This window comes from Poecilia latipinna, unplaced genomic scaffold (genome assembly GCF_001443285.1).
Source record: "Poecilia latipinna isolate Pla-1442-1.1 unplaced genomic scaffold, P_latipinna-1.0 Scaffold911, whole genome shotgun sequence".
In the NCBI taxonomy this organism is placed as follows: domain Eukaryota; kingdom Metazoa; phylum Chordata; class Actinopteri; order Cyprinodontiformes; family Poeciliidae; genus Poecilia; species Poecilia latipinna.
In genome coordinates, this window is record NW_015113527.1 from 275,403 (window position 1) to 287,673 (window position 12,271).

At 36.2% G+C, this 12,271-nt stretch overlaps 1 long non-coding RNA gene across 1 annotated transcript in view; it reads right to left on the reverse strand.

The window, feature by feature from the left end:
* Positions 1-12,149, reverse strand: part of LOC106957521 (uncharacterized) — an 18,740-nt gene extending 6,591 nt beyond the window's left edge. The window contains exons 1-2 of the long non-coding RNA XR_001426964.1: positions 12,139-12,149; positions 6,817-6,818 (exon numbers count right to left, since the gene is read on the reverse strand). This is a non-coding gene — a long non-coding RNA (uncharacterized LOC106957521). The remainder of the gene's footprint in view (positions 1-6,816; positions 6,819-12,138) is intronic.
* Positions 12,150-12,271: the final 122 nt, after the last annotated feature.

Genomic DNA, 12,271 nt, shown 5'->3' on the forward strand with positions numbered 1-12,271 from the left:
TCCAGCGACCCATACCTGAAAAGTTCTATTATAGCACTTTAAAATCATATAAGAAAAACAATATCTTATATTTATATTTGGGCCAGGAAGGCCTTAAACAACAACTGATCCACACAGAAAAGGCACCTACTGCACATCTGTAACGTGTTTATGAGACTCCTGTCTGTGAGGACAGGTATAATAAACATTTCCTTCGTTCTTCAGCTCTCCAAGCTCTGATGACTTATTACCTGCAGTATCAAAGCTGAACACTGTGCCACTGCTCTGCAGAGAGAGCTTTGCTGGCTGGCTTAATGAACACATTGTGAGTGAGCGCCCTGAGAGCAAGTCTGAGCATCCATCTGTGTGTATTCATTTATTTAATTCCCATGCTCTTAAGCTTGTTTCTAGTAATAATTATAATTCCAAACACACTTGGATGCATGCTTAATTTTATATGGACAGGGTATAAGTACCAAAGTCCATCAAGTGCTGGTAATGCTGTCTAATGCATCTACAAGGAATCCTCCGTCACTCACTGGTATAAGTGTAGCAAGAAAAAGATAAAAAGAAAGTGCACTCAGAGAAAAATGTTATTAATGTCTCACATGGCTAATAAGATTGACCGGAAGCTGAGATTTTTTTGTTTGATAACTTCATGTCAGCATGTCACACCTCCTGAGTTTTCAATTTACCCGTTATTCATGATGACATATCTGTCCATGAAAGGATTTGCCTTTTCTTTTTTAAAATAAGATTAAAAGAAAAAAAAAATCTAAACAAAACCAAAGATCCACCTCAAATACGGCTCAGATTAACAAAAAGATGTGACACAAAACTCACTTCAAAGCTCTTCTTGAAGATCGTTACGTTTGAGTCACAGTGGCATGAGTCAGCAATGGCTGGTAATTTGATCTCTGCTAATCTGCTCTGAATAGACGGCGACAGAAAAAAATATAGGAACTGAGATAGGCGTGATGAGAAAAGCCAAGGGCTAAAACGATAATGAGGGGAGGCTGCAAAATGAAATGATGAGCACAGTGGAAAGAGACTCAGGAAAAAAAGAAGAAATGAAGAAACTTCTTGATTTCCCCCTGTTCTATCTGATGCTCCTCCTAATCCCTCAACATTCCCAGTCCTGCCCTAGTAACAGCGGACAATTATTAGAGAGTTGGCTTCTATAGTTCAGTATACAGGTGGGTTCAGTCTTCCTTTACTGGTGACCTTTCAGATTTACTCCTCTGTCCTCGACCTCCCTGACATTTTCATGTCTCTTTGGTATGAAGCACAAAGTGGATCTGGTCCATGTAAACCGACCAGATCCAAGGCAAAAATGTCCAGTATATCCACCATCTCCCACTTTGACCACTTGTTAATGCCAATAACAGAAACCACAAAGCACCACTGCAGCCATTACATGCTCCAAACTGCCATTGCTTGCTGCTGTTTTATTGCACACTGAGAGGTTGATCGTTCCCGTTAAACATGTGTAATTTTGCTGTGCAGGGATACTAGAATCCATGTACATTACTAGGCATTGATGTGCACCATAGCTGCAGGATACATAGTTTATGGCTTAATGGTTGATACACAGAGCGCAAAAACTTATTACAAGACTCTCCAGCGTCTGCAAGTTTTACATTTTGGAATATTTTATGTTTTGTTTTTTTGAGAAATTTCTCTAACTTTAGATGTTTCCAGTTTCCATTTATTCATTGTCTTCTTGTCCCTCTTAAAATATTTCAGTTCAATTGAGCTTATTTATATCACATTAGACATTAGGCAGCTTTCAATTCAATCATAAATACATTCCAATTGATCTTAGTTATAAAAGCAGTGCATCAAATTCAGGTAATGATTCAAAGAAGTTTAAAAACCTCTCTGCTTCATGCAGAAAAACCTCTGATCCAGAGAAAGGACTCCATCCTCATCTCTGCTGAACCATCCAGGCTGCTTCCTACTTTACTACAATCCAAGCCCTTCACACCTACAACACCTGCAAACAAACCAACAATCCTACCCAGATCTTTTCAAACCAGATGGATGGATTGGCTAAAACAAGCAGATGTGATGTTCTTAGCGAGGACCACTAAAAGTAAAACTAAGTAAGTCTAGATTAGGGGTGTCAAACTCCAGTTCTCAAGGGCCGCTGTCCTGCAGTTTTTAGATATGCCACAGGTACAAAACAGTGGAATGAAATGGAATAATTACCTCCTTCTTGTGTATAAAGTTCTCCAGAGCCTTGCTAATGACCTAATTATTCTATTCAGGTGTGGTGCAGCAGAGGCACATCTAAAAGTTGCAGGGCAGTGGTCCTCCAGGACTAGAGTTTGACACCTGTAGTCTAGACCAGTACTAGAATAGGCGTATATTAAATGGGATATACAGTGTAAAGTTAAAACTCGATTACTGTGTTCATGTTTGTGTAAGGTTTATGTAAGATTAAGATGGAACTGCACATAAAAACGACCATTATGTAACCAGACTACCAACATGAAAAAGACACAATCAAAACTATCTGATATTTCAAAAGTATTTATTACCCAGTGAAAATAACTCAAAAATAGTCCAAATAGTTTGGATGCAATTTTTCTTTCCATCATATGTAAAGTTTAGAAGAGATGGAAAGCCCATGTTTGATCTCTTTTGCTTTTGTACATAGCTTTGAGGTGCATTTGTATCCTAAACAAACAATTAACTACTAACACTGTCTGCACCACACTTGGTACAAATTTGAAAAAAAAAAAAAAAATTACAAATTAAAAATCTGGAAAAACAATGAACAAACATGTTTTTATTATTATTATTATTATTATTTCTCTGATTAAAACAATAAGTGAAATATTTTCTCATAGATTTATCTTTTGACCAGTATTTCAAAACAAATGACTTGAAGAATAACAGTTTCTTTTGAATATTGTTTCTTCCTCATGTGGGGCTTCATTTCTCTCAAAGGCATGAAAACATCAAATATCCTGAAGCCCTTTGAACTGGAAACAAATATCCTCTGTTGTTCTGGTCCAAAAGAGATACAGATCAACATCTCATGTCTGCATAATTTCTTGCATATTAAATGTAATACAGGCTCTCTTTTGAATTTCATCCTTAAAGTTTTGTTATTCTTATACTCAAGAAAAGTTCAGGACTTTAGCGGAAGAGGCTGATATCCAGTAAAGAACATAAAAAGATTGGAATCCTAACTATTGACCTTTCAGACGTAAAAAAGCAGAGAAATACATATTTGAAATCAAGTTGAAAGGACAAAAGACAAATTGTGTATCTTCACCCTCCACCGTCACTTAAAGCTGTGCATCTCTTTGAGTCATGTAAATGCAGATTCATGACATTTATCTGGAGGGAATAAAATGGCAAGAAAAGACATTATTTGGCAGTGTACTAGATGCAGAAAGCATGATGGTATTAGTGAGTTATCTGGGCGAAAAATTCATCAGGAGGGAGAAGCCAGAAACGATGCAGCCAAGTCAGAGGAAGAGGAGGATACTCCCAGGCAGATACATGTATAAAACGCTGACAGAATGTTATTTGTTGACATTTACCCACGGAGGAGCCCAGCTGTTTCCAGCATGACAGAGTAGCTTTTAACGGATTTCCATCCAGTGCCAGGAGAGGTGCTGGATTAAATACCGTCTTCAGTAAAGGGCAGAGTAGCAGCTACTGCGCATGAAATCAGCAAACATCTCCAAGTAACACAAGACTGTCTAAAACGCCAACAGGCCATCTGGTTAGCAAGCTATCAATTTTTTTTCACTGGTTACAAGCCCTGTTTATTATTAACTTCCTCCTTCATATAATTCAAAGATATGTTTTTATTTTTTAGTATTACTTTTAGAGACTAAAGGTCATCTTTAGTAACAGAGTTTTTAAAGTTTGGTCTCAAAAACCCATATAGTTTTCTTACTTGTTTATAGTTTGGCCTTGAGAGACCATTAAAAGCAATTTTAAAAAGTTTTAAAACCACTAATATTTTCTGTATTTCCATTCCATTGATTGCATGTTCTGTTTATTTGACCAGTCCAAACAAATAAACAGAGTCACAAACACAGTCATGGAAATGACATCATCACCATGTGGTACACAATGGAGGAATGTCTGTAGCTTTAAAACAGCAGAGTTTACTCATCTTTATCGGAGGTTGCCTCTGAAAAATTGCAGTGAGAAATTAGATTTTAATTTGCCTTACAAATGGCAGGTTGTGCAGAAGAGACATGTTAAAGGAAATATTAGTTTGGTTTTGCTATTGATTGTCCTACAAGCTCCCTGTATTGTGCACAATATATTAATAAACCTGATTGAGTGATTTCACCTGACAGTGATTGGTTATAGTCTTTTTCCAAAACAATAAGCAGTGTAAAAATTGGGATAGTGCAATGAAAATGGTCAAAAGTTTAAAGTTTTAGGTTTTGAAGACACTATACAGAAAGCAAAAACTAAAAATCTTTAGGAATTCAAGTGGGTAACAGTGAAGAGGGCAGTTGTAGGATGGAGAATAAAATATATGATGGGCAAAGTGAAAAGTGCAAAAGTGACAGAAGACAAAACAGGGATTCTAACATTGCTGCAGTGCCTTCTGGGTAAAAATCATCAATAATCCCCTCCCTCAATCCCCACTTTCTCCTCATTTTCTTCCTCTTTTCCATCCTTCATATCCTCAGGATGTTTTTCAGGCTCCAAGCTCAACCAGTTTTATCATTCTTCTCCTCGAGGGACTTATCCCAGTTTAGAATCATTGATACTGATTACCCCAAGCCCTGTCATATTGATTTTTGAGATTTATTGTTGGCCGACTCTCCAGCAGAGGTCCTGGCCCCTGTGTCCCTGGGTTGGCAGTCATTTGTTAAACACTCTCCCCTCCTGACAAAAGGCTGGGCACGACTACACATGCAATGCCATCAACATTGTTTCTTGTGTGCATGTGTTCATTTTAAAACACCTTCATTTAAAAAAAATAGGAAGCAATGACTACATAAGGCTTCATTTATCTAAAACTTGTGAATGAAATTCTTTGGAGACAAACCAAACTCTTTGCTAGCACTTAACCTCATTTTGCATCAGCCTACTTCCGGTTTCTACCTATAAACTATTTTGTTTCCATGTGTGTTGAAGATGTTTTCCATGTTGATGAATAGCCACAAAAAAGCTAAAAACAAATAGAAGGGCAAAAAATACAATGAAAACACTAAAAATGTGGAAATGGCTTCCAGTGACAGAAAACCAGGAGGTAGTTTAAATAAAACTTCACCTTCTTCCATTGCTCAGTTCAGAGTGCGTACTTACATACCCAGTATTGAGACTTTTAAACTACATGAACTGCAAAAACACAAAATCTTACCAAATAATTTTGTAGTTTCTAGTTCAGATATCTTGTTACACTTTAAATAAGACAAAACCAACTGAAAAGTAACCTTTCAGTAAGACATAGAATCGTGTTTGTAGTATACAATTCCTTATTTCTAATTAAAAAGTATGACTTCCCATGGCAGATTATTTCACTTGAAACAACACATTTTCCTGTGTTATAAGTGAAATAATGTGCCAGTGGAAATAGTGTTTTTAAATCAATATTAAGAAGTTTTTTCACATAAAACAAGCTCCTGTGGCTTGCTGAAAAGTTATTTGAAAGTTAGATTTGGCTTATTTCAAGGGTAAAAACATATTTGGACAAGAAAATAGACCAAAAATACTTTGTAAGATTTTATGTTTTTGCAGTGTGGGCCAGCTTTCACTCCTCGTGTGGATCAGCAAGCCTTAGTCCACCCTTGACAACATTGTCAGTTCCCTCCTTGGACCACTTCTGATAGATACTGACACTGCAGACCAGGAACACCGTCTAGAGCTGCAGTCATCCAGTCACCACAGTCTGGCTCCTGTCAAACTCACTCATATCCTTCCCGCTTCCATCTCATCACATCTGCAGACAAAATAGCCTTACTGCCTCATATGCTCCACCTGCTAACAGCAGCAAAATGAAGACCTAAATGATCCAAGAATTCCTCAAACTGAGTGCAAAGGCGAAAAAGAACAGGCATATACTGTAAAAACAGATTGATGTGGGATTTTTATCATCTCCGTCCAAGAAAACATTAAAAACATCTGCAATGAATTTTTCTTCCTTCCTGCTTCTGTGTAAGAACACAGACTTATCCATGTTTGTTGAGACTGGAGGCACTCAAAGGTGGGAAGGCAAGCATAAAAAGAGACAAGATGGTGGAACAGTTTCAGAAAAGGGGAGAATGGCAAAACGCAAACTCTTACCAAATATTTCTGGTCTAGTTTCTAGTACAGATGTCTTAGTGCACTTAAAATAAAAGTTAAATAACTTACAAGTAACTTTTCCACTAGCTATAACAACTTGTTTTAAGTGGATAATTCCTTAATATTGATGAAACTTTTCACCATTAAAATGGGCAAAATGTCTTATTCTAAGTAAAATAATCTACCAGTGGAACTAGTACATATTTTTTAAAATCAATATTAAGCTACCTAAAACAAGCTCTTATATGTTGATGAAAAGTTATTTTTAAGTTAGTTTTGTCTCATTTTAAGTATTTTAAGCTATTTGCACTAGAAACTAGACAAAAACACTTGGTTTCTGCTGTGAAGTGTTAAAACTGCTGTGGTATTTTCATGATCTTCATCCAAGAAAACATCAACACCTGCAATGAACTTTTCCTTCCATCCTGCTTCTCTGTAAGAACACAAACATATTCATTTTTGTTGAGACTGGCGGCACTCAAAGGTGGTAAGCCAAGCGTAAAAAGAAAAAGAGACACGATGGTGGAACAGTTTCAGAAAAGGGGAGGATGGTAGGGCATCCACGCCTCCACCTGATAGGAGCGAATGAACAGAGTTTTAAAGAGAGGTTGTTTATTCACCGGCTGCAGTGCCTACGCAGTCACTCTGAAGTAGGTGTGAATGTCAGATTACCACATTTGGAGCGCTGCAGTGAGCTGCTGGACACAGAAACATGGTGCTTAACTACCTGCTAACACGACTCGGAGGTGGTAAAATCTGCCAATCACAGCTAGATCTTCTCTACATGATCAAACCACTAAAACAACTGCCATTTATTTGAATGAAATTATTGCAAAACGTGATATCTATTCATTTGTGAGTCTTAGAGCCAATACAGATTTTATTTCACTGAAAGTTAGAATATTGTATGAAACCAATTAAAGCATAATTTTCATCCTGGTCACACTGCTTGATGTGTGACTGCATGACATGTATTCTATGTTGAAATCAGTAAACGGAAACATGTCTAATTCACATTTTCTTTTTTGCGACATTTCCAAAGTTCGCTCTAAGGTCTCGGGACAAATACCCTTATTAATGAAAAGAAGGGTCACAAAGGTCGTTGCTGAAGAACTTCTGCCTTAATGAACCTATGAGGGTCTAAAGTTCACAGTGAAGCACCTAAAGCCAGAGGCTGAACATGACTAACAGGTAGACGACATGAACCTCACTGTTCTACAACAAGAACAAAAAAAACAACAAAAAAACACAACTGGATATTTAAAACTGATGTATACCTCTAAAAGAAACTTCACAACACCACATTTTATTCAGGGTTTGTTTACACTGCGCGGTCTTTGTGCATAGTTACTGTAAATATAGATTCATTGTTGGGGTTTTTACTATAATTTAAACTTCTAGTTTGTGGATTTTAAGCTGTTCTCACCATTAATTTATATTGATGGACGTTATGATCGCTGCCGGGGTTAAAGGAGGTTAATTAGTCTAATTATCTGTGTAATTCGCACATTAATTATCCGCCTCTGATGGTCGGCGTAACTGTTTGGAAATACAGTCTTCTCTTTAATATTTGCATTCATTTAAGATGAATTCCCAGAATGGGAACTGATTAACCACACGCTATTGTATAATTGTGGCTAAACTGAAGAATTGGACTTTGTCTTGTAATCTACAATGCAGTTTATTCATACACTTCATCAGAAGCAAACTGTCAACATATAATGAAGAAAAAAAGTTTCCAAGGTTCCTGCCACCCTCCACCCATCAAGTTAGAGTTTGAAGCTTTCAGGATAATGGATTAGAACTAAATCTGCCTGAACAAAAGCAGAAGCTGTCACTTCATTCAAAGGAAAGGTACTTCCTGTGTCACTAAGATAGTAAGAAGGAGGGAGAAAAAGTGACAAGAAGCAGAAAACTGTCAGCAAAAGAAAAATGAGGAACAATAGACTCAATAAAAAGAGTCAGAAGTTTTGTTGTCCTTTCACACAGCATCATTACAGTGAAGAGAATCTCATTTGCAGAATAAAACGAGAAGATTGGCACAATAACGACGTTTCGATCTGTAACATTTGATGTAATTGGTTTATTATGCTAATTGACGCTCTGTGCGATCATTTACACTGAGATACAGATGTCAAAACATTCAAGCTGCCTGTTTGGTTTGAGGTTTTACATCCACATTTAAAACATAATGCTTGGTACTTTTTTTGGGAAATGAAGCAAGTTTCATTTTTTCACCATTGAAACAGCTGTAACTTGTCACGGTTTGCAGTTATGCTGTTTCTGGCAGTCGGCAGCAGAACATTAAGTCCCTAGAAATTATAAAGAACCTAATGAAATGGAAATGTTTGTCCACAATATCCCAAAGATACTCATTTGGATTAGGATCTTGAGGGTTTAGTGGCCAAGTCCAATAACTAAAAATCAATAGCTGCTTTCAGCCCAAATATTTATGGGCTCTGAATGGGTGTAAAATATTGGCCAAGCCCAGAAGGACAAAAATACCCATAAAGATTTTTCCCCCAAGTTTTTGGATTTATGGCACAAATTTTCAATACACAGGATGTAAGGAATGCCCCAGGAGTCAGCATATGTTTTCTATTCAAAGACCTATTGCTACAAAATAAAACTCACCTATAGCCGCAAAAAACTATTTTCTAAATGTGTACTTCATAAAATACTTTACAAAGGCTGACAAAATTAAACAATTTTAGTACAAAATTAATTCCCTCTTACAAGTTTGGAAAAAAATACTTTTGTAGAATGAGGTGATATTTTCTCTAAATATGGAAAATGCAGAAAGATAGGAAGCATAGTCTGAAGCTAGTTATTTTTTCAGATTTTGATTAAAAACTTTTTTAAAAATCTGTTTTGGTTTTGTAAGAGACGATGGGCAATTGTCACGAATAACTGTGGCAGTTAGCCCAATAGTTTTGATTTATTAACTGTTGATTTTAATTAGCAGTTAGCTTGATAACCTTTTAGCTTAGCTATAAGCATGAATAATTGTTGTCATCAGCCTCTTTTTCTATTAATAATGAAATGTTAGTAGCATTTCATAGTTATGCTTAGCTACAGTTAGATTGATTAGCTTTAAGCTTGGTGATATAATGGAATTAAATGGTGTAGGATGGATTATGAATAGCAGTTAGCTTATTTTGGGATGTTAGCTTGAATAATTCTTCACTTGTCCACAGGTCGACATTAGCTTGTGTAGCTTTCAACTTCATGTTTTTTAGCTGCACATCAGGGTTGCTTTGGGGTCACAAGTCATTCACAAATAAGTCTGATTGTGGTCGCATTTAATGAATAGCTTGTACATCCAGGCGAAAACATAATTGGTAATTGAGCATGAAACCTATTATGTGAAAATAGTCTATGTGTGTCTGTAGCTTGAGGAATAGTTAGCTTGTGTAGCTTTCAACTTGAATGAGAGTCTGTCCAAATTCAGAGGCATTCTGTAGTGATTTAAAAAAATTATTATTGTTCCATATTTTAAGTGTTTTTTTTAAACTCTGCAGTTGTAAACCGTGCAGTTACTTAAGCATAAAAAGATAACTGAAAGTAAGCTGTGGTGACACAAGGGCAAAGCATGACCCACGTATTGAGGCGTTGGTCCTCGTGGCGGTAGTCGCGAGTTCAATTCCCAGCCTGGTGACATTTGCTGCATGTCTTCCCCTCTCTGACTGCCCTCTTTCCTGTCGAACTACTTTCAAATAAAGGCCACTAGAGCCAATAAAACCTTTAAAAAGAAAAGATAACTGAAAGTGTACATTAGAAACTGCTTTCTTTCAATTTTCGCATTTTGTTATATTAAGAATTTTTTTTGCTATATGCTGTAGAAGCTGACAGCTGTCTAGGCTGTCAGCTTCTTTTACTAAAAAGTTTAAAATACAAGTAAACATTTTAAAAACATTTTTCTCCTACAAACTTTATGTTATGTCTATGATTATGTTAAGCCAATAAAGACTATACAGAATCCTTGTTAAGAGATAATATTACATTCTGCAGGCAAAAAGTCATGTTATGTTTCTCAAATTACTCTTGTCATTTCTTCTTATAGTTTATTTGTGAAAAGATAATACCCTTTTCATTCTTTTCATATTTAACAGATATTGTACATGGCCACACTTGATTCTCTTCCACAAAAGGAATATATTTTGCTGAAAAATTTCTTAAATAAATTTGACAGTGCTTAACAATTTTAGTAAACATGTATAAAAAAAAAGTCCCTTCTTGGTACCTCTAAATCTGTACTCGGTAGTGAATGTCACGTCTTCTTCCAAGTGTCGAGGTTTGAAAGATAATCTGAGCGCGTAAAATGTCAGGTTGTCATGCTGGACTGTGTTCAGCTGACAGGCAGATTTGTCATCCTGGCATGGGGCCATGAAGCCTCTGACGCCCTGATGGATTGTGGGACAGAAGGTCACAGAGATGGTGTGGGATCCCCACCCCTCTATCAGTACCAGCAGCTCTGCCTGAGCCCAGATTTATTCAGCTCCACTCCAAGCCTTTTCTGCTGGGTTCCCATTTAAAAATATACTTTTGTTTACATGTCATGTAAAAATGAGTGTCTGTGTGTTCAAAAATCAATAACTGTCATCGTAACACACATTTTTTTCTTAAAAATCTGAGATTACCTTTATTTTTGGATTATAAATCACTACTTTGTTCCAAACGGATACAAAATTTGGCACATTCTGCAGATTTTTCATTAGCTTTTTTACAATATTAGAAATACATTGAAAGAGGCTATTAAACATATAATTTCATTCTTTTTTCAAATAAGAAAATACACATATTATTCCCTAAAATGTAAAAACATAGCATTCCTTTAGTGTACACATGACCATTTGTTGCAAAGGATGCATATAGCAAAAAAAATTCTTAATATAACAAAATGCGAAAATTGAAAGAAAGCAGTTTCTAATCAACTTAGCATTTAAACATCGATTGACTATTTTTTGGAATTGGACAGTTAATAATTTAATAGCAAAGGATGCTTGATAGGAAGTTTTGGGGGATTTTTTGCACAATTTAACACATGTGAAGCTAAAACTATACCACAGAACATATTTACAAAAAATATTTTTTTGTTTTATTTTAAGTGCAAAATGTATATTTTTTTCACAATTTTTGGCTTAGGTATTGCTCTTACTGTATTGTTCTTTCAGCAGGTGGCACTTCAGTTAATAATGAACTGATTATTAAATTGACTGACGATAATTTTACAAATTGATTTATCACGTTTAATCATTTCAGCCCTAATTTTCACAGATTAAAGAGTCATTCTAGAACAGGTTAAAGAACCTCTGAACGCTGAGTGTTTGGTTGAGAGTTGATGCCCGTTCAAAACCGTTTTGTGAACCAAGCATGCGTCATCAACAGTTGGGGTTACACAACCTAGAAGAGCGTACTAGAAAGTGGAAGATACTGCCATGCTTGTTGTTTCTTTGTCTGCAGTTTGAGCGGCCCACTAGGCGTCATCATGGTTCGCTCCAAAGAACTGGGTTGTGACTGTCGTCGTGTTCTTGGTGGTTTACGCCAATGGAAACATCAGTGTTTCCATTGCAGTTTTGTAAAATGAACCAATTTTCAATACAACCAAGTAAAACTACCTCATCCTAGCACCAAAACTTTTTATTTTTCTTTCAAAATTTCGAATGAAAGTGCAGTGAATGGTTCAAAATCACCTATGGTAACTTGAACAGGCTCCGGTCCGTGCTGTTTGCAAACAACCATGATGCAAGAATCATTCTGAAGTTGCAGTTTTGTTTTTGTTTTTTTTTTTAATCCAAAGGGACAAATTATTGGCATCAAGCAAAACATTATGATGCTGCCCAGGCAAGTGAAATCTGGCTATGAATTGGAAGGATAGTGTGGAACCATCTTCTTTTGTAAATGAAATGGTGGGAAAAAAACTCAAATCATTCCAATCAGCATTCACTTAAATATTTGGTGAAATAAAAACACAAACAGATTTTACATCTATGTAAAGCAGAGGTTCTCAAACTGTGGG